Raw genomic sequence first — 22,074 nt, forward strand, 5'->3', positions numbered from 1 at the left:
TTCAGTGTATTTTATTGTGACGAAAATCCAAGAATAGAAGTGAAATATTAACATCTTTTTGTGACATTTGTAATAAAGCTTGAAACATTGAGAGAACATATTTGAACCAGTTGTTGTTGAATGGTTGCACAGATTGATGCTGTGGTGGCGCTGAGTGATGTTGTGGTGGCGATGAGTGATGCTGTGGCTTTCAGTGATGCTGTGGTAGCGCATAGTGATGTTGTGGTGCCCCTGAGTGATGCTGTGGTGATGCGATAGATAGAGTGAGTGCGATAGATAGATAGAGTGAGTGCGATAGATAGAGTGAGTGCGATAGATAGAGTGAGTGCGATAGATAGAGTGAGGGCAATAGATAGATAGAGGGAGGGCGATAGATAGATAGAGTGAGGGCGATAGATAGATAGAGTGAGGGCGATAGATAGATAGATAGATAGATAGATAGATAGATAGATAGATAGATAGATAGATAGATAGATAGATAGATAGATAGATAGATAGATAGATAGATAGAGTGAGGGCAATAGATAGGTAGATAGATAGAGTGAGGGCGATAGATAGATAGAGTGAAGGCGATAGATAGAGTGAGGGCGATAGATAGATAGAGTGAGGGCGATAGATAGATACATAGATAGATAGATAGATAGAGTGAGGGCAATAGATAGATAGATAGATAGATAGAGTGAGGGCGATAGATAGATAGAGTGAGAGCGATAGATAGATAGATAGATAGATAGATAGATAGATAGATAGATAGATAGATAGATAGATAGATAGATAGAGTGAGGCAGATAGATAGATAGATAGATAGATAGATAGATAGATAGATAGATAGATAGATAGATAGATAGATAGATAGATAGATAGATAGATAGATAGAGTGAGGGCGATAGATAGATAGAGTGAGGGTGATAGATAGATAGATAGATAGATAGATAGATAGATAGATAGATAGATAGATAGATAGATGGATAGATAAATAGATAGATAGATAGATAGATAGATAGATAGATAGATAGATAGATAGATAGATAGATAGATAGATAGATAGATAGATAGATAGATAGATAGATAGATAGATAGATAGATAGATAGATAGATAGATAGATAGATAGATAGAGATATAGGTAGATAGATAGATAGATAGATAGATAGATAGATAGATAGATAGATAGATAGATAGATAGATAGATAGATAGATAGATAGATAGATAGATAGATAGATAGATAGATAGATAGATAGATAGATAGATAGATAGAGTGTGGGCGATAGATAGATAGAGTGAGGGCGATAGATAGATAGATAGATAGAAAGATAGATAGATAGATAGATAGATAGATAGATAGATAGATAGATAGATAGATAGATAGATAGATAGATAGATAGATAGATAGATAGATAGATAGATAGATAGATAGAGTGAGGGCAATAGATAGGTAGATAGATAGAGTGAGGGCGATAGATAGATAGAGTGAAGGCGATAGATAGATAGAGTGAGGGCGATAGATAGATAGATAGATAGAGTGAGGGCGATAGATAGATACATAGATAGATAGATAGATAGAGTGAGGGCAATAGATAGATAGATAGATAGATAGATAGAGTGAGGGCGATAGATAGATAGAGTGAGAGCGATAGATAGATAGATAGATAGATAGATAGATAGATAGATAGATAGATAGAGTGAGGCAGATAGATAGATAGATAGATAGATAGATAGATAGATAGATAGATAGATAGATAGATAGATAGAGTGAGGGCGATAGATAGATAGAGTGAGGGTGATAGATAGATAGATAGATAGATAGATAGATAGATAGATAGATAGATAGATAGATAGATAGATAGATAGATAGATAGATGGATAGATAAATAGATAGATAGATAGATAGATAGATAGATAGATAGATAGATAGATAGATAGATAGATAGATAGATAGATAGATAGATAGATAGATAGAGATATAGGTAGATAGATAGATAGATAGATAGATAGATAGATAGATAGATAGATAGATAGATAGATAGATAGATAGATAGATAGATAGATAGATAGATAGATAGATAGATAGATAGATAGATAGATAGATAGATAGATAGATAGAGTGTGGGCGATAGATAGATAGATAGATAGATAGATAGATAGATAGATAGATAGATAGATAGATAGATAGATAGATAGATAGATAGGATAGACAGATAGATAGATAGATAGATAGATAGATAGAGTGAGGGCAATAGATAGATAGATAGATAGATAGAGTGAGGGCGATAGATAGATAGAGTGAGAGCGATAGATAGATAGATAGATAGATAGATAGATAGATAGATAGATAGATAGATAGATAGAGTGAGGCAGATAGATAGATAGATAGATAGATAGATAGATAGATAGATAGATAGATAGATAGATAGATAGATAGAGTGAGGGCGATAGATAGATAGAGTGAGGGTGATAGATAGATAGATAGATAGATAGATAGATAGATAGATAGATAGATAGATAGATAGATAGATGGATAGATAAATAGATAGATAGATAGATAGATAGATAGATAGATAGATAGATAGATAGATAGATAGATAGATAGATAGATAGATAGATAGATAGATAGATAGATAGATAGATAGATAGATAGATAGATAGATAGAGATATAGGTAGATAGATAGATAGATAGATAGATAGATAGATAGATAGATAGATAGATAGATAGATAGATAGATAGATAGATAGATAGATAGATAGATAGATAGATAGATAGATAGATAGATAGATAGAGTGTGGGCGATAGATAGATAGAGTGAGGGCGATAGATAGATAGATAGATAGAAAGATAGATAGATAGATAGATAGATAGATAGATAGATAGATAGATAGATAGATAGATAGATAGATAGATAGATAGATAGATAGATAGATAGATAGATAGATAGATAGATAGAGTGAGGGCAATAGATAGGTAGATAGATAGAGTGAGGGCGATAGATAGATAGAGTGAAGGCGATAGATAGATAGAGTGAGGGCGATAGATAGATAGATAGATAGAGTGAGGGCGATAGATAGATACATAGATAGATAGATAGATAGAGTGAGGGCAATAGATAGATAGATAGATAGATAGATAGAGTGAGGGCGATAGATAGATAGAGTGAGAGCGATAGATAGATAGATAGATAGATAGATAGATAGAGTGAGGCAGATAGATAGATAGATAGATAGATAGATAGATAGATAGATAGATAGATAGATAGATAGATAGATAGATAGATAGATAGATAGAGTGAGGGCGATAGATAGATAGAGTGAGGGTGATAGATAGATAGATAGATAGATAGATAGATAGATAGATAGATAGATAGATAGATGGATAGATAAATAGATAGATAGATAGATAGATAGATAGATAGATAGATAGATAGATAGATAGATAGATAGATAGATAGATAGATAGATAGATAGATAGATAGATAGATAGATAGATAGATAGATAGATAGATAGATAGATAGATAGATAGATAGATAGATAGATAGAGATATAGGTAGATAGATAGATAGATAGATAGATAGATAGATAGATAGATAGATAGATAGATAGATAGATAGATAGATAGATAGATAGATAGATAGATAGATAGATAGATAGATAGAGTGTGGGCGATAGATAGATAGATAGATAGATAGATAGATAGATAGATAGATAGATAGATAGATAGATAGATAGATAGATAGGATAGACAGATAGATAGATAGATAGATAGAGTGAGGACGATAGATAGATAGAGTGAGGGCAATAGAGAGAGTGAGGGCAATAGATAGAGTGAGGGCAATAGATAGATGGAGTGAGGCCGATAGATAGATAGAGTGAGGGCGATAGATAGTGAGGGTGATAGATTGATAGTCAGTTAGAGGGAGGCAGATAGATAGATAGATGGATAGATAGATAGATAGAGTGAGGGCAATGGATAGATAGATAGAGTGAGGGCGATAGATAGATAGAGTGAGGGCGATAGATAGATAGAGTGAGAGTGATAGATAGATAGAGTGAGGGAGATAGATAGATAGATAGATAGATCGATAGATAGATAGATAGATAGATAGATAGATAGATAGATAGATAGATAGATAGATAGATAGATAGATAGATAGAGAGACTGAGGGCAATAGATAGAGTGAGGGCGATAGATAGATAGAGTGAGGGCGATAGGTAGATAGAGAGATAGAGTGAGTGGAATAGATAGATAGATGGATAGATGGTTGTGTGTGTGGTTGTGTGTGGTTGTGTATGTGTGGTTGTGTGTGTGGGGTTGTGTGTGTGGTGGTGGTGTGTGGTTTTGGGTGTTGTGTTTGGGGTTGTGTGTGTGGTTGTTTGTTCTGTTTTGGGTTGTGTGTGTGGTTGTGTGGTTGAGTGTAGTTGTGTATGGTTGTGTGTGTGCTTGTGGTTGTGTGTGTGGTTGTGTGTGTGGGGGGGTTGTGTGTGGGGTTGTATGTGTGTGGGGTTGTGTGTGTGGGTGTTGTGTGTGTGTGGGGTGTGTGTGTGGGGTGTGTGTGTGGGGTTGTGTGTGTGTGTGAGGGGTTGTGTGTGTGTATGTGTGTGTGTGGGGTTGTATGTGTGTGTGGGGTTGTGTGTGGGTGGGTTGTGTGTGTGTGGGGTTGTGTGTATGTGGGGTTGTGTGTGTGTGGGGTTGTGTGTGTGGGGTTGTGTGTGTTGGGTTGTGTGTGTGTGGGGTTGTGTGTGCGGGGGGTTGTCCTTGTGGGGGTTGTGTGCGTGTGGGGTTGTGTGTGTGGGGGGTTGTACGTGTGGGGTTGTACGTGTGTGAGGTTGTGTGTGTGGGGGGTTAGTGTGTGGGGGTTTGTGTGTGGGTGTGTGTGGGGGTGGGCGGGTGGGGGTGTGTGTGGGGGTGTCTGTGGGTGTGTGTGTGTGTGGTTAGTGTGTGGGGGGTTGTGTGTGTGGGGTGGTGTTTGTGGAGTTGTGTGTGGGGTTGTGTGTGTGGGGTTGTGTGTGCGTGGGGTTGTGTGTGTGTGGGGTTGTATATGTGCATGGGGTTGTGTGTGTGTGGGGTTGTGCGTGGGGGGGTTGTTTGTGGGGGTTGCATGTGGGGGATTTGTGTGTGGGGGAGTTGTGTGTGTGGTAGGGTTGTGTGTGTGGGGGTTGTGTGTGTGTGGGGTTGTATATGTGTGTGGGGTTGTGTATGTGTGGGGTGGTGCATGGGGGGTTGTGTGTGTGGGGTGTTGTGTGTGTGTGTGGGTGTGTGTGGGGGTTGTGTGAGAAGAAAAAGAAATAATTTTATTGAGAATGACCTTCAATTAAAGTGAACTGACATTAGGGAAGGTGGATTTAGTGAGCATAGAATAAGATTGGTGAGATATTGAACTAGTATCAACAAGTGGCAACGTCGATAAAATTGAAAATTTCTCAAAAGTTGTCATAAAAAAACATTTAAAAGATTATTACATAACTCTTGTAAACTGGGCGAAGATTGTATACCAATGTAAGCGAGGGCAGGGGCATACATTAGTAAAAACTTTGGCTTTGTTGGGGGCAATTTGAATATGGGTGCTATAAATGTTAACAAAAGAGATATCAAGCGCTTTCTAGTATTCATATAGGGCTTGATGATAAAAGGATTTGCCCTAAATTGCATAGTGCAGTGCCATTCAAGCTCCAGTTGTTTGCTACGTGGTTTAGTGTCCATTAATTAAAACAGACGACCACAAAGCAGAAGGATGGAGACGTTTGCAAAGAAATTATTTAGGGGTATGGATGACGGAATGACAGTTGCAGTGGTAATTGATTCATTGTAAGCTTTAGTATGGATGTTAGGGTCTGCTTAAAGATTAGGTGGGCCTTATTAGGAGATTCGCCCATGCTGTCAGCTAAAAAAAATAAAACGTGACCAGCACCAGCTGAGCTCTTCATTTATAGCCACATACAAGTGAGTGACGCGCCCGGGCAAGGAAAGAAAACAAGCTCTCGGCATTGCGTGGCGGGGGAGCAGATTCCTTTGAAGTCTGCTGCTGAGGCTCACAAGCTGACAAATGGTGTGCTATGTGCACGCGCTCGCACACATGCACTGTAGGCAATCCGCCTAGAAAACACGTTGGGAGCATTTTTTAATGCCCCTACATAAGATCTCGCCAACAAGCATTGGTAAAGCAATGCCTTAAGACAGACCTAAAAAACAAGCTGCTCACCATTTACTGGCCATACAAGCCAGACATGTTTCTTCGATTGTTTTGCAAATTGCCACTAGACTAGCTGAAAATGTCAGTGATGATGGAATAATTTACCAAAAAAACTGGCAGTGAGGAACTGCATGAACATATAAACAGGGCAATTTCATATTTAGTATGAGTTGTATGATTATGGTGCCATTAGCTACAATCGAGCTAAAAATGTCATATTAGCACAAAATGCTACAGCAAGCGACGCCTTCCATGAGTTTTGTACTCAAGGCCCATTCTTTAGAATTCATTTCTGTGTGTAGAGAGCATCTCATTCTTAATCCACTTTAGAGTTATACACAATATTCAGCTCAACCATTGTTTGCACCATGATTCATATGGCGCGAGAATTCATGGCAAAGCCAGGTCATGAAGCTTTAATTGATCTGACTTCGCGTGGAATCTCAGTGTGGCTTGCACTGCATCCGCCCGTTTAACCCACTACACATGGGCAGTGGCAGCTCCTCCGCTATAGCGGAGGAGTGTCGCCCCACTAATTTTGAGCAGTGCGAGGTAGAAACATAAAATAATAACTTTAAGTTATTATCATTATATGCTTCCTGCTGCTTTGCAGCTGGTGGGTGGGCGGGGCTGCTGTGCTCTCGGAGCACTGCAGGGGAGGAGTGGTTTGCCCACTCCAAAGTGCACATGACTGTTTGGCCGGCCCTCTTGGACCACCCAAAAGAGTTGTGCGCAGTTTCCCTGTTCTCTATGCAGGCTGCATTACAGCCTGTGTTGAGAACATGCCCAGGTGTCCATTCCCAAGCTGAGCGTCCAACCAGGATGCTCAGACCAATCACAACGCTCCACTGCAGCACTGTGATTGGTCAGGGGAGCCTTAGTGCTTACCAATCACAATGCTGCATTACAACATTGTAAATACTCAGTGAGGCCTGTTTCCTGTTCCTCAAGATCCACAAGGAGAGCAGCCACAGAGACGCAGGGACCAGCGGCAAGGTATGTTTAAAAACATTTTTTTGTTATATATACACCATGCGCAATCCCCGCCCAACCCCCCCGCATGACCCCCTCACGCCCCCCTTGCCACCCACGTGCCAATGCGGCCGCACTGTACATGGGACCTCATTTACAAACAATTTGCAAAGGGCGCGCCAAAATTAATTTTGCTGCGCAGCCCGACACCAAGTTGAAAGGGCAAAAATACACCATGTTTACATGATAGGGTGCATTCCTGTCCTTTCAGCCAGTGCATGTGCACAATTTGCAGCGGAGCGCCAACGCCGGCATTCTTGCACCAAGGTGCTAGAGTGTCTGTGCTGGTGGCATGATTGTTTTTGTGAAGTAAGGGGCACCTACCTGCTCAAAAACAATAACAAGAGGTGTTTTACTCATTGTATGAGCCTAATTTGAAATAGTTTGCCATAGGGCAGTGCTGCAAGCCTTCCTGCTGCGCTGCCCTGCCTCAAACCAAAAGGGCAAGATTGAGCCATATATTAGATACTGAAGAGTAAAATGGAGAACCCAAACTACCGTTGAGGGCTCTGGCAAAATAAAATGGTTGGGACGGTGTGCCTTCAAGGGATTTATTTAAAGGTTTTACTGATCTATATTAAGATTTCAAGGCTAGACAAATGATTACCTTGCGTGCAAATGCGTACAAAGAACTAGGTCAAAAGTGGGTGTATATAGAAAAATATTCACTTTTTATCTTTAGATTAGGGTACTTAAAAATACAGCAAATGTAACAAGAAGGAAACAATTTAAAATTAACCAACAAGGTAATCATTTGTCTGACCTTGATATCTTAATATAAATATATTAGATACAGCACATTCCTGTCCTCTTTCCCTGCACTGGTGCTCAATTGACTGCCATGCGCCAATGCAAGCACCCTTGCACCTTTGTGCAAAGTTGTATGCGTTGTGATTGTTTTTGAGCAGGAAGGGATACTTTCTTGCACAAAAACAATCAATGGAGGTGACTTCCTCCTTCTATGTGTGCCTACTGAATGCAGCACACATAGAAAGAGGAAAAAAACGAGGGTAAATAACGGTATTTATCTTTGTTGTGCCTCCCCTATGCCTCCTCTCGGGAGGTGTAGGCTTTTGACACATTCCCAGGTTTACAGAACATTGTAAATCTGGTAATGTATCAACTGCCATGGGTGTTATTTGGGAACACCCACTGTAACACCCATGGCCTGCCTATGTGCATCAAGGCTATCTGTATTACAGAAGCGGGCACACAAATATCCACAACTTCTTTTGTAATGCTACAGAGATCTAGGAGGACAAAAAACAGGCAGACAAGCCTGTTGCAGCCAGGGGCACTGTTCGCAATATGGCACCTGATATCAAAGCTAATTCAGCAAACAATCCTATCTTGCACACATTAAAACCTCCTAATCATCCAATGTTGGGATCAGTTTAAAGGGTGAGGAGAACAGAGAGTTTTCTCTGGCTGATGAATCATCTTGTGTTGAAGCCTCATTCGAGTTATGAATGGTTCTGCCTTTGTCATCCTCCACCAACTTATCCATTCCTCCAATCGTGTGATAAACTCAACAGCAAACACAATTTACATCAAACATTTCTGGTATGTAACATGTGGACTTCTGTGCAAAGTGCACCTAAATCTGCATTTGAAATACCAGGCATCCTCCCACAAATACATTCTGGCAGCATTAACCTGTCAAAATGTTTTGCAAAACTCATAAGTGCGATATATACAGTAACAGGAGTTAACACACATATCAGAATATATCGACCCGTTCATAAAGAGGGCCATAGTGCCCTAAACATAAATTGCATAAATATCACCCATGGATTTCAATAATAGAAACTGTACACCCAATGTAGCAATAGTGTTTTTATATGATACTTCGGTCAAGCAGTTAAAGGATATTGTTTTGCTATCGGAATTCTGAAATACAATTGTAGGAAAGATGTATAGTGCTTCTTATATGATCAAGTCTCAAAGGTCACAGAAACCTGGGTAACATCACACTAATTATTCTTGCCTACCTTCACGATAATGGAGTGATCCTTCAATGTCATGATCGTATCAGGTGTGAATATATCACAGTATGGTTGCTGTAGCAGACAGCGCATGCTGCTAACGCTTCATATTGTCTAAGTGTCCCACTCACCTGGCCTGCTAACCTCCTCCCCCTCAGACAGAGCATCTCCTGAAAATCAAGCGCCGATCTAGTGTAAGACAAATGTAGTGTGCTGTCTGTAAGAGGTACTCTTTTACATAAGTGAAATTAGAGCCAAAAAATTACCAGCAGTGTTCCCCATGTCCTGTAGGATGAAATACACAGCTAAAAGGGTCTAAGCAAGTGTTTTCTCACCACATCAAACACGATTACTTACTATATTCCCTAAAACCGCCTCCGGTAAATGTCATGATTAAAGGATGTTGAAGCTAGAGCCTCTTGTATGATCAAGTGCTGTCTTGGAGCCAAATCATAAGCAACCGGTGCTATATCACACAACACCAGACTGCCTGCTCTGCCTCTATCCAGACCAAGTATAACTACAATGGGGTAACCCTGTGTCCCTCAGAACCTGGATACATATACAGAAAGCTACAGTGGTTCTGTCGGGTAGGAATAATTACTTTATACAAGATGAACAAATCGACAGATAAATACATTGTACACAATCAAATAATGATATCAAACTGCTTTTTAGACAATAGCATGGGTATTGAGTGCAGTTGGAACACAAAAACAAAAACACTGGCTGATAGGTGTTTGCAAGATTATGATTTTATGAGATTTGAGGCTTTCAAAAGTGTTAACAAAGAATGAAACGGCTGTCAAAGTGAATAAATTCACAGGTAACATGAAAAATAGAGACATTGAGTGCTCAGTGGTGGTGCGGTGCATATCATATGTACAAGGTGAGATTATATAGAATTTTAACAGGAATAAACTAAAGGTGGTCAGGATAAAGGAGGACAATGTCTCTGGCGAACAGCACTTTTGCTTGTTAATTTGAGCCAAGAGACTTGCAAATGGCTGAACCTTATGTTTTTATCGAAATTTTGAAAGCTTCAAATCTTATAAAATAATAATCTTGCAAACACCTACTAGCCAGTGGTTTTCTTTTTTTGTTTCAACTGCACCCAATACGCATGCTATTGTCTAAAAAGCAGTTTGATAGCATTATTTGATTTTGTACAATTTGTCTATATGTCGATTTGTTCTTCTTTTATAAAGTAATTATTCCTATCCACTGGAGCCACTGTAGTTTTCTGTGTCTATCCAGACAAAGCCTGAAGCGCAGCAAGGACCTGCCAAGGCACCCCCGACTAGGGGGCACACGCCTATGGCGGGATGCTGGTGCCTGCCCGTGGGGCTGGGACGGCAGCATATGATGCTGCTGGCACCAGCCTACAAGCAGCACAGGCATTGGTCACCATGCGTGCAGCAACCCAGAAGTAGTTAAACGCTTCTGGGTCCCCTTAGAACTGGTTAGCGCTGGACCCTACCCCTTTAAAAGGGAGAACGGAGTGGCGAATAGGTCTCTTTCTCTGCTCACTGTTCCCTGGAGCCAGGATATTGCCGGCTGCTCCCACATAATGAATGTGGTGGTGTGCACACCATATATACCTAATTAATCCAATCGAAAATTCTTTAACAGATTTGACCTTTTGTGTGCAACCTGGGTTTCGCCTTGCCATCGCGCAATTTGAAAAATTCCATAAGTGGGGAGAGCAACATTCACACTCCACACCCTGGTGCACTGCATTTATTTCGGATGCTAGATCCATCATATATTTGTCCATTTGTCTCATTCATGTTTGTCCATATTTTATCCTTTACTTTGTCATATTATCTTCTGTGATTCCGTCTGTTCCACATCATCACCAAATTGCTTTTGAAACTTTACGTATCAGCATGTGCCCATCCAGGCCTCCTTGTAAATACGATCCATACACAAAAAGTAGTTGTCAGCAGTATTCTTTTATTCGTGACCCAATGCATTTCGAGCAATTGCTTGCTCTTCGTCAGGGGTATCTGAAATTACACACAACACATTTTTCCATTAGATTTAGTCTGAACGGACCCACATTCAAATCAAAAATCTATCTCGTGCATATGTACTGTTCAAAACGATGGTATGGCATTATAAAATTAGACAATCATTCTCATAAAATCACCCCTGATGCTTAAACCAGAAACGATCGAAACTAACAGTTTTCGAGGTCAAAAGGCAAAAACATTAGGCTTTCTAACTATTTGTTCATGCATATTTTTGTGAACACCCGGTCTCTTATGGCACATGGTTCTTGCGCTATTTATTAGTAACATTTACAATTGCTATATTTATTATTTACGCATGCCTGTGGCTTTATCAGTTTAAATGCTTAAGTTCTGATCACACGATTTACTACTGAACCTCACTAATACCAATCGCGCGCAATGCGTACCTGCGTTTACATTCTCCTAATCACAAGTCCCGGTTCGTTATGAACTCCTAATTACTCTCTCCTTCTTCCCGCCCAACTTATAAACTAATTTTACCCCTCCCTTTCCTGCGCAAACAGTCAAGGTGAAAGGTTAACCGTGGGTGTGCCTTTGTGAACTCACGCTACCATAATGCATCATAAACATCAAACCCTCATGTTATTCAAATGTGTTTACATTGCACAAGTGTCCATGTCCTTTCAGAATGCCTCCATACTCGATGCCCACAGGGCATATTTAATCCCTTTTTTTGTTTTTTTCCCCCACAATCATACTGCTCTCTGCATTTTGTCTGTCGTATCTTTGCTCAGCTGATCAGGCAGTCGAGGCAGTTGGGAGACACACAGGCTTGAGTTTTTTCACTTGTTTCACCCGTGGTGGCTCCAGCATGGAGGTCCTTGTTAGGGGTAGTTGTTTGGCAGCCATTAGGTGGTGTGCCTGGATGGGGCAGTTAGATTTTGGGCATTAAGTGTGCTTAAATGATCCCTGGGGTTTTTGTAGGCAACATTGTTATTTGCTGACTGGTCAGTGCTTGGTTGTTTTTGGAGTGGTGTCTTACTTGTGTGGTCTTGCACTAGGTGTGTGTTGTAGGATCCATTCAGTGTCAACATACAATGGTGTGCTGGGGTTTTTCTGTCCATCATCCCCTTTTGTATCGTTTTTTTCGCCCTAAGTGTGGCAGGGTATACTCAGACGTGAGTCCCTTGTTCACTTGGCCACTGGATTCAAGATAGCCTGGCTGATGAGGATTATGAATCCGAAACCGGTCCCAGGATGCTTGTTTCCGGTCCAGGGAAGACATGGCTTGGCAGTTCGGGCTGGACTGTTCCCATAGGGCACAGGGTCAGACTGATTTGCATATAGCCATGTCTGAACTGGGGTGGCTGAGTGAACTAAAGAATGGTGATGGATTAAACCCAGATCAGTTGACTGGGGGTGAGTGTTTGATTTGTTCAAACGCTCCGTCCATCATCCCCTTTTGTATCGGGGTTTTTCTGTTGGCAGCATTTCTTGTTTGCTGACTGGTCATTGGTTGGTTGTGTTTGGAGTGACGGCTTACCTCGTGGTTGTGCGCCAGACTTGTCTTGCAGGATCCATTTAGTGCAGACAGTTGTGCGGGGACACCGGCGACGGTACAGAAGGGTGCAAAGCACATGCACCTGGAGGAGCTTATGAAAGCTATGATGTGCAAGAAGGATGCCATGGAGCAGTCCCTATCTAAGTCGAAGGACTTCCTTCCTGCAGGTGGGCAAGATGAGGCGGAAAGGCAGGGTAAAGGCCCAGGAGGGCGGGAGTGGCCCCTAAAGCAGCATTCCCCAAACCTAAAAGAGCTGAAGGACAGCTCAGTAGGAAGAGGCCCCCTGAGGCCAGGCCTGAGGAGGAGGTGCCAGATCACTCAGGGCTGGGCAGAGGTGGACCAATGGAGGAAGGTGCGGCAAGTGTACCCTTGAGGGCGGGTGCCCCGGAAATGGTGTTGGCACAAGTGGTGTGTCGGGGGCACACAGCCAGCCTGATTTAGTGGCCAATCTGGCCACTGTTTTACCGTGGCTTTCTAAATTCAGTTATCAACTACTTCTTGGGGTGGGGCCATGGCTACAGAAGGTGGTGATTTGGAGCAGGCCAGGAGATTAGTGGCACCCCTAGAAGGGTCTGGGATGCAGGGTGTCCAGCCAGGGCCAGGTGTAATGTCAGAGGTAGCAGGTGCCACGTAAAGGGGGAGTCAATTCTCAGTGGGTAATTGAGCTGTGGCCAAGGGTCCTCCGGTTGTGAGCAAGACCCTCCATGATCCAGCACAAAGCAGTGTGACAGAGGTGGGGACGGCCCACAAGGTCCAAGATTCCACGAATACATGTATGACAACTCTGTTGCCAAGTATAGGTTTGCGGGAGAAATGGTCAGGCCGAGACCAGTTCGACAGGCATATTGCGGCTGAAATTATATGGAAGTGGGCATATGTTGATATCTTTAATTTGCTTCTGTACAAGCCAGATAGGGAGGAATCAAAAAGGTGTAAAGAGTGTGCGCATTCCAGGGGCTGTGGCTAATGGTCTTACAAGAGGAGGGTGAAGGAAATGTTAGTCAATTGGTTTAAGGGGTTTTCCATTTGTCAAGCAATCTTAACTGAGTGTTTCAATGGTTTGGACCCCCAACTGGAATGCTACCAGAACAGGTTTGCATGCATGCATGATTAGTATGGCGGTGTGGGGTGCAAAGAATACAACGAAGAGTTTAGGAGGATTTAGGCAACAAACGCTACTTTGAAGTGGGATGAGATTGACATCGTTTTATGGGTACGTCATATGAAGCACCCGCACCATGACTCTCTCCAGTCAGCCCTTTCGGTCAGTTTCCTCCAGCAGCCCGGGAAAGGGGGAAGAAGGGGCCATGCTGGGATTTCAATAAACGTTCCTGTACCAGGCCTCCATGGTCGTGTAAATTCAAGCATGCCTGCTCATTGTGCAGTTTGCCTTCATATCCTGAATCAAAGTGTTTCAAGAAATCTAAGGATAGAGAGGGCAAGTAGCCGGATTGATGAACCACTCATAATCAAGACCCCGTCCCCAGTGAATTTGGTGGCAATGATCCCATGGCTTAATAGGTTTCACAGAAGTTTCAGGATACCAGCCCCAGAAAATATATGGGTGTTTCCCATTGCAATAACCAGCAGTCCCTGAGAGACATCCGGGCAGGGACTGCAGCACAAATTGACAGAAATGAAGGTCTGGGAAGGGTGGCTGGCACATTTGATTCAGTACCCCTTGAGGTTTTTGTCTGCTCCCCCTTGGGGGTGATGCCCAAGAAAAATCCATGCTAATTTAGGTTACTACATAACCTCTCTCTGCTCCAAGGGGTCAGTCTGTGAATGAGGCAATTGATGTGACCTTATGTTCTGTCAATTATACATTCTTAGACCAGACAATTGCTATGCTCCAGGAGTTGGGGCCGGGTACCCTCCTTGTGAAGTCAGACATAGAATCAGCCTTCTAGCTTCTCCCTGTGCACACTCAAGATTTTCATCTGTTCTGTTTTTGGTTTGAAGGCAAATACTATCTAGATAAGCGAATGGCAAATGGTTGTTCGGTCTCATGCTCCTACCTCGAGACATTCAGTTCTTTTCTCGAGTGGGTGTTCAGGCAGAGAGCAAGACATCGGTGGGTGTTGTATTATTTGGATGATTTTCTATTCCTGGGTTCACCTGGCTCGCCAGAGTACAGCAATGCATTGCAGTCTTTCTGCTCATTAATGAGGGAAATTGGAAGAATCCTGTCCGACCTAATGAATTCCTTCCTTAGCCATGATGTACCCCTGACCCCCTAAAAATAGACCATGTCTAGATCAACCTCGAAAACATGGCAGTGATCCAGCAGATCCCAACAGCTATTGCCCATCAGATGCTTGCCTTTATTGCCTAACCATGTAACATGCACAGCTACTGAACTAAAGAATGATGTCTCAAACTATAACTTTTCAGACCTCTAACCTAGTTTAGTTCCTGATACAGCACTGAAACTCCCCTTCTACATGTTATCACTATGCATTTTTTTATAGGAGTTCATAACATATTAGATCCTTCTATAACCCTACAATCTGCCAGGCTGAAAACAATCCATCAGCCAAAGCAGCCAATGCATGACATACAGCCTTGCAACATGGCACAGAGCTGAGTGTGTACTGGTTAGCATAGCATTTGTATTGGAAGCATACCCTTCTAGTACAAATTCCTATGCCTGGTCAACATCAGGAGGGCCCCACACATTTGATGTGTGCTGTTTGTTCACTGCAGCACAAATGCAGTGCATTGAATATTTCCCCTTGTTTATACCTGCTTCTAGTAGGTATTATTGTTTGATGCAAAGGCATGTGTGACAGTAGATTGGGCTTTGGGTCAACATCTGTGTCTTTTCAATGATAGGTCCCACTAATGTCCCATTGATGTGAAGCAAAGCAAAGTGGTTTGCACTGATAAAAGGGCACCTTTGCAGCACTAAACACTTTTGTGCTGAATAGTAAATACCATACAAGACTTCACATAGTATTGAGTCGGCCCACAGCCTTAGTAAGTCCGGGGCTCATTCTTGCTTGACTACTAGAAAGTGCATCTGAAAGAGCTAAACAGCCCTCACATTGCATCTCTTTTTCTCCTTTCCTTTGGCCTTGGGATCTGATTTGGGTCCGATCTGGCAGCATTGATCTCTCACTGTGCTGATTGCAGTAGATGAGGCACAAGCCATAAGCATTACCATTTGCTGCCTTCTATCCATGAAGGGTTGCAATATGCCAGCAATGCTTCTACCCTACTCCAAAGCACATTCAACAAGTGGAGACCTGCAGCAGTTGGTACATATGCACACAAATAGACACAGAAGGGAACAAGCATGACTGAATGCTTTGTAACATAAAGCAAGAGTAAAGACATCATTGTGCCTTTTGAACGATTGATCTGGACAAATTCTAATATCATTGTGAATGGAAGCTAAACTCTTTATGAAAGATTTCCAGTTCAAGAAGCTTTACTGTGGGGGGCCAAGCATCAGCAGTACTTGGTCCACAGCAATGGCAGCCTCTATCGCTTCATCGTTTGCAAATATTAAAGTAAATTGCCTTAAGGAATGCTCTCAAAACATTTTTTCTTAGTCCTGCTTACCTCTGCTTTGTCTTCCAAGGAGCCATGGCTCCACGAAGCAGAGGGGAGTTTGTGAAGTTTACAAATAATCAATAATATCAACAAAACATACAGTCTGGGTGGGAATGTCCCATGCATGGTGTGCAATCACTTTCTCCGGCCCTGAGTGGCTGACTACTAGTATCTGGTAACCTGGGTTTTGATTTTGGCTTCAGTCTCACAGTAATCTAGTGTGTGCAGATAGGCCTTGGCCTGCCGCTTGCCATGAGTGAGACCCTGGACTGGTGGGGGCTCACCAAATGTGCCCTCATGGTTTCACAATGTACTACTGAGCCTGCCATGGGTCTATGGTGGTGGTGGCAGCGTACCATCTTTTGTATAATAGAAGTTGTGACCAGACCTTTTTTAGGTCGAGCAGAGTCTGCTCGAGACCTATTGCTGCCCGTATCTGGGAATGTAGACACGAGAGGGGCACGAGCGCAGATTTCACCTCGTGGGCGCGCACGGCGCCGTGCCCCTCTCATGCCTCATATTCCCATGCGCAAACACACTCACACAGCCACACTCACGCACATACACAGCCACACGCATACACAGGCACACACACACTGCATACGCACACGCACGCCCCCTTAAACAGACCCATGCGCACACAGACAGACACACACACGCACAGACACACTAGAACACACACAGACACACGCGCGTACACCCCCCCTCCCCTCCCGTCCCCCTCCACTTACCGGGTTCTTTCTGCGTGTCCCTCGGCAGCCAGCATTCAGCGTGCAGGGTTCCAGGACGTTCTCCCGGCAGTTCCTTCCTGTTTGTTTGCAGGCCCCGCCCACGTCCCAACGAAGGCTGCCTGACTTGCGCTAGTTTCCTTTTGACTTCATCAATTCATTTTACTCATTCTTATGTCAATTCATTATTTTAATGAAAACACAGGAGAATTAAATGTTTCCTCATGTCACGGTTTTATTTAAAAACATCCAATGCATTTCGGGAAGTTCCCTTTGTCAGGGGTATCATTCCTGACTTTCAAGCCACTGTGCCAGATATTGCCGGATCTCCATAGGAAAGTTATCATCATAAAGCTGATGGATTTGTTCGAGGAATTAGTCGTCCAGTTGTTGCAACTCGCACCACTGAGTCATTCTAGAGAAAATGTTTTTCGACCGTATTCTCTTCTGGCTCTGCAGCAAGCAAGGTTCACGACTCTTCTCGAGCAGTCTCTCACTGACGGCAACAACGCCTCTTCTCTGACTGATGCCCCCAGGCATGCTGCGATGTTGCAGTAGTCTGCCTCCTTCAGACTGGTGGCTCGTGCTAGAATAGTTTTGCTGTCCATGTGAACTATTCCAGACAGCCGGGACAGCGCCCTTCGCACCATTTCATGGTAAACCCCTGTCATCCAGACCTCGCGTCAAAACCATTCTAGCATGGCAGTCCCGCAGCAGTTACAGGTCAATGCTCACAGGCAGACCTGATCTGCTAGTGAGTGGTGAAGAGAGCACAGAACACTTAGAAACACAGGGCTGTATTGCCAATCTGTTACCTAGCTGAATATTTAACTGCACCTGCTCCAGTTGGGGTCATTCATGTACCTATCTTACTTGGAATAAACCCTCTTCTAATCAAGCCTCGTGTCTACAGGCGACTCTAAAGGGCAAGGCTGAAAGCAAGAGTGTAGTGCTGCTTTGTGTGTCTCTCAGAGCACAGAACAATTAACACACGGGATACGTTTGCCAATGTGTTATTTATCGAGGTTTTTAAAGAGACAAAATAGGTTATTACGTTTGAAACACACCCAACCTCTTCTTTTGTACCGTCATGCTGTAGGTATATTTATGTGCTATACCTTCCAAATCTAGTTTTCAAATATTTAATGCTCTCTGGTGAGGGCCACTCACAGTGCTAGAAGAGGCAGTAACATCAAATATGCACAGAAACTGGAGAAAGAGGGGAAATAGAGGGAACATGTGGGAAATGGTGGGAAGAATGAGATGCAAAGGGATTACAGACATAAAGAAGTGCAGAGAGAGGAAGTGAGGAGCGGGGACAGAAAGGGAAAAACATAAGGAAGACAGGATGAGGGAAAAAGACAAGTAGGAGGGACAGGCAGCGGAGAAAGTGACAAACGGTAGAATGCAAAAAGAGCAGAGACAAATGTGGGAGTGCGTGAAAGAGGTGGCGAGACACATAAGACGCAAGCATTTGCAATGAAATAGGTCTTGCATATCTGATAGCTAGACCTATTGGAGTTGTAAATGCTAATGATTTTTACGTTTTTTTGTTTGCGGGGATGGAGGGAACAATGGAATTTGTGTGAGCTGGCCAGAAAAAAAAAAAGAAAGGAACGGCTTCCATTGTTGCCGATTAGGAGAGGGGTGCTTTGGTGCTTAAAAAAAACATTAAAAAGATGTTGAGTTGGGCAAGCCGCACGGCTGCCATTGTTGAAGATTACGTGTGGTGTGCCGCACAACTGGAAGTAAAAACTTTTTTTATAGGAATCAATACTATTTTTTTTAAACTATCATAATAGCAGGCGCCTCCTAAAATATTAAGAGTTGCACCCATGTTGTTAATATAAAAGTGCCCGCCATGCTGAAACCTAAAGCGCAGTGCCTGTGGCAGGATAGTGATGAGGAGCAGAGAGTGGAAAAGCAGGCACATTGCTCCAACATTTAGCACAGCGCCCATGTTGTTAGTATAAAAGTGAGCTGAAACCTAAAACGCAGCTCCGGGAGTCGAGACGGGATACGGAGCAGACCGTCGAGCAGAGAATGTAAAAGCTGACACCCTAGCCCGGAAAGCATGTTGAGCACGCACTAGGAGAAAGTTGCTTCAGAAAATAGTGCTTACAGACTGTAAATATAACATACCGAGCAGCAACAAACGTAAGAGGGCCAGTCCTCGTGGGAGGTTCCGAAAGGAGAAAAGGAGGTTTCAAAACAGCCATTTAAAAAGGACAGTAACAGGAGCCAATTGAAACAAGCATTTGCAATGCAATAGGTCTCGCAGTTACTTGAGTTTGAGCTATTGGTATTGTAAATGACAAAGTCCTTTATGTTTTTAAAATGAAAACAAAAATAAAAGGCATTGTTATTTGCAATGGTAATAGCTCAAACTCTCGTGAATGCGAGACCTATTGCATTGCAAATGCTTGTTATATGTGTCACTGGAATGGAGTCCCACGCGCACTAGTTTAAAGTTCTTCATCTGTATCTATATACTGCTGCCTGTGTGCATTGTGTGTATATAGGCCTAGAATAATGGAGGTTTGAGGGTTCCATTGTGGAATCCCCAGGCTTGTTGATGTGCACAAGATAGAGGTGAGGTTGTTTTCTCACTCAGTAGATGTGTATTGCTGACATTCCTGAATCTGGAGGGAGTGGAGGGAGGGATGTACACACTGAAGTGTGAAAGAGGAGCTCTCTTTAGGGACAGCCCACACTCAGCACCTTGTCCAACTGACTTTCGGCCTTTTGTCAGAGTACTTGGGAGCATATTAGCAATGGCATTTACGCCGCTTTAGCTGCACTTTCTGCCGCTAAAGTGGTGATATTATTATCGCCCAATTAACAAGCTGTTGTTAACAGCTGTTAGCGACAGCTTTTCGGTGACAGGGACCATTTACTTTGCCACTTTGCATGTCAGCGATATTTATCACTAATGACATGCAAAGTAGGCGTGCCCCACGAAAACAACAGGAATCCACTTGCAAACACACCTAACTCCTATCAGCAATGCAACCCTGGGACCCGGTTAGCGATGATGAAAGTCACGCTAACCGCGGTTATCACAGGTTTTTTACACCTCCTCAAAACCTGACTTGTCCATTCAACTCAATGGGGGGGATGGATTGTGTGGCTGAGACCACCATGGCCTATCAGCAAACACCCCCCTAATGCTGGGTCATTATCGCTGTAATTCATGCGATAATCCCGCTTTTCGCCTCTATCGCTGGGTTTTCCATCACCGTGGAGATAGCCGTTGCTAATAATGTGCTATCTCGGGGATGGTATCCAGCAATAGCCGGCGATGAAAACATATTCGCTAAGCGTGCTTTGCGATATTTATCACAAAGCGTTGCTAATATGCCCCTTCATTTTTCTCACTCTATCGCTGATTGTGTACGTTTTTCTAGTTACAGCAATGTCAACGACTTCCGCAGCCTCATTCGATGTGTGCATTGTGTTGAATCATATAGAAAAGAGAAAGTAACAAAAGTGAAAAAATGATGTGCTAGAGAACTCCTCAGTCCACGGCCACACCTCTCACAGACACTTTTAACCATGGACGTCGAGTCACTAAATGCCACAGGTAGCAGCAGTGACCCAATATACGGTTTGACCGTAATGTCACAATAAAGTGACATCATATGATCTTTGACCCTGAATTGTCCTAAGAAGTGATGTCAGATTACTTTAATACTGATGATATTACAATTAATTAACATTGTGGAAGTTACATAATAATTTCATACTTAATAATATTTTTCTAGAGGAGAATGGAAGCTGGAGTTCCTCTCTGAAAAAAGTTGATAGAATGGGCTTTACTAGTGTATTTTCGTGCACAATTTTCACATACTTTTGCTAAAAAGCCATCGGGTCTGAAAAGACACTCACTAAACATTCAACCTTTCCTGGTGTGCCAAACTAATGGAACACGACAGTCCAACTAAGTAAACCAATTATGGCGACCATGGTTTTTTTACCTTTTGTTTTCGTCTTCAATCGAAGATAGCACAAAGCTGAACGCAATTTCAATAAAAGAAAGAAAAAATGAAGCATAAAGCAGCGCGATTGAGCCGTCAACGCTATAATGTAAGCAAAACACGGAAAATAACAATAATGTGAAATAGGGGAGGAAACATGAATTCCCACATATTCTGAATTAACATTCACACACAGTACAGCACTCAGGAATGCTCTTCAGGAAGCAAACATACGACGGAGAATTACCTGAAATATATAACAGTTCATGTGAATATTCCTGTTGTGTGGTATAGTGTAGCTGCAGAAAACAAGTCTCAGCGGGAGAAATGTAGTCGGTAATTGGCCTAGTTTTTTTTAATCTTCATTCTGTTCGAGGATTTGTCATTTCGTAATGTTACAGAAGCATTAAATAGCCGTAGAGCGCCTGACACTGAAAAGGTAAGGAATAGTCTGCCTCTGGCGTTTTCCTTTGTAGTGCCGTCATTCATCACAGATACATTTTTGTAATTTGCCATTCCATGCCGGAAGCCATTTCATGACACAATACACATATTATACCGTCGTGATGAATTATAAAACCTCAACTACAAGATAGGGAAATCGGCACACTGGCAGTTCAGTGACTGACATTTTGTAGGAGGCCATTGAGATATGTACTTACTTGTAAGCAGGCCTCTTTGCCCCCCTAGAACTGACCTGTGCAAGGCCCTTTCGGACCCCGCCTCCAGCAGCGGGTTCTGCATAAGGGCACCGGCGCTGCGGTCCCTGTAATTTTTGTGCCTACCTTTTTTGAAAAAAAACAAATTCCCTGTCCTTTTTATGTCTACCTTTTGTCACTTTCAGGAGGCTCACTGCGCATGTTGGAACGTGGGCTCGACTCTGCACCTAATGTCGATAGGGCTTGCCTACCCATAGCCCTTGTATTCCACCTTAGATCAGGTCTCATCATTTCCATTTCTTCCCTTTCAAGTGGCAGAGTTGAAAGCACGCATTGGAAATGCAATCAGTCTTGCATTTGTTTGAGTTAGAGCTATTGGCATTGTAAATGGCAATGTCTTTTACCTACGTGTTAT

The sequence above is a fragment of the Lissotriton helveticus genome, chromosome 2_2 (genome assembly GCF_964261635.1).
Source record: "Lissotriton helveticus chromosome 2_2, aLisHel1.1, whole genome shotgun sequence".
Lineage (NCBI taxonomy): Eukaryota > Metazoa > Chordata > Amphibia > Caudata > Salamandridae > Lissotriton > Lissotriton helveticus.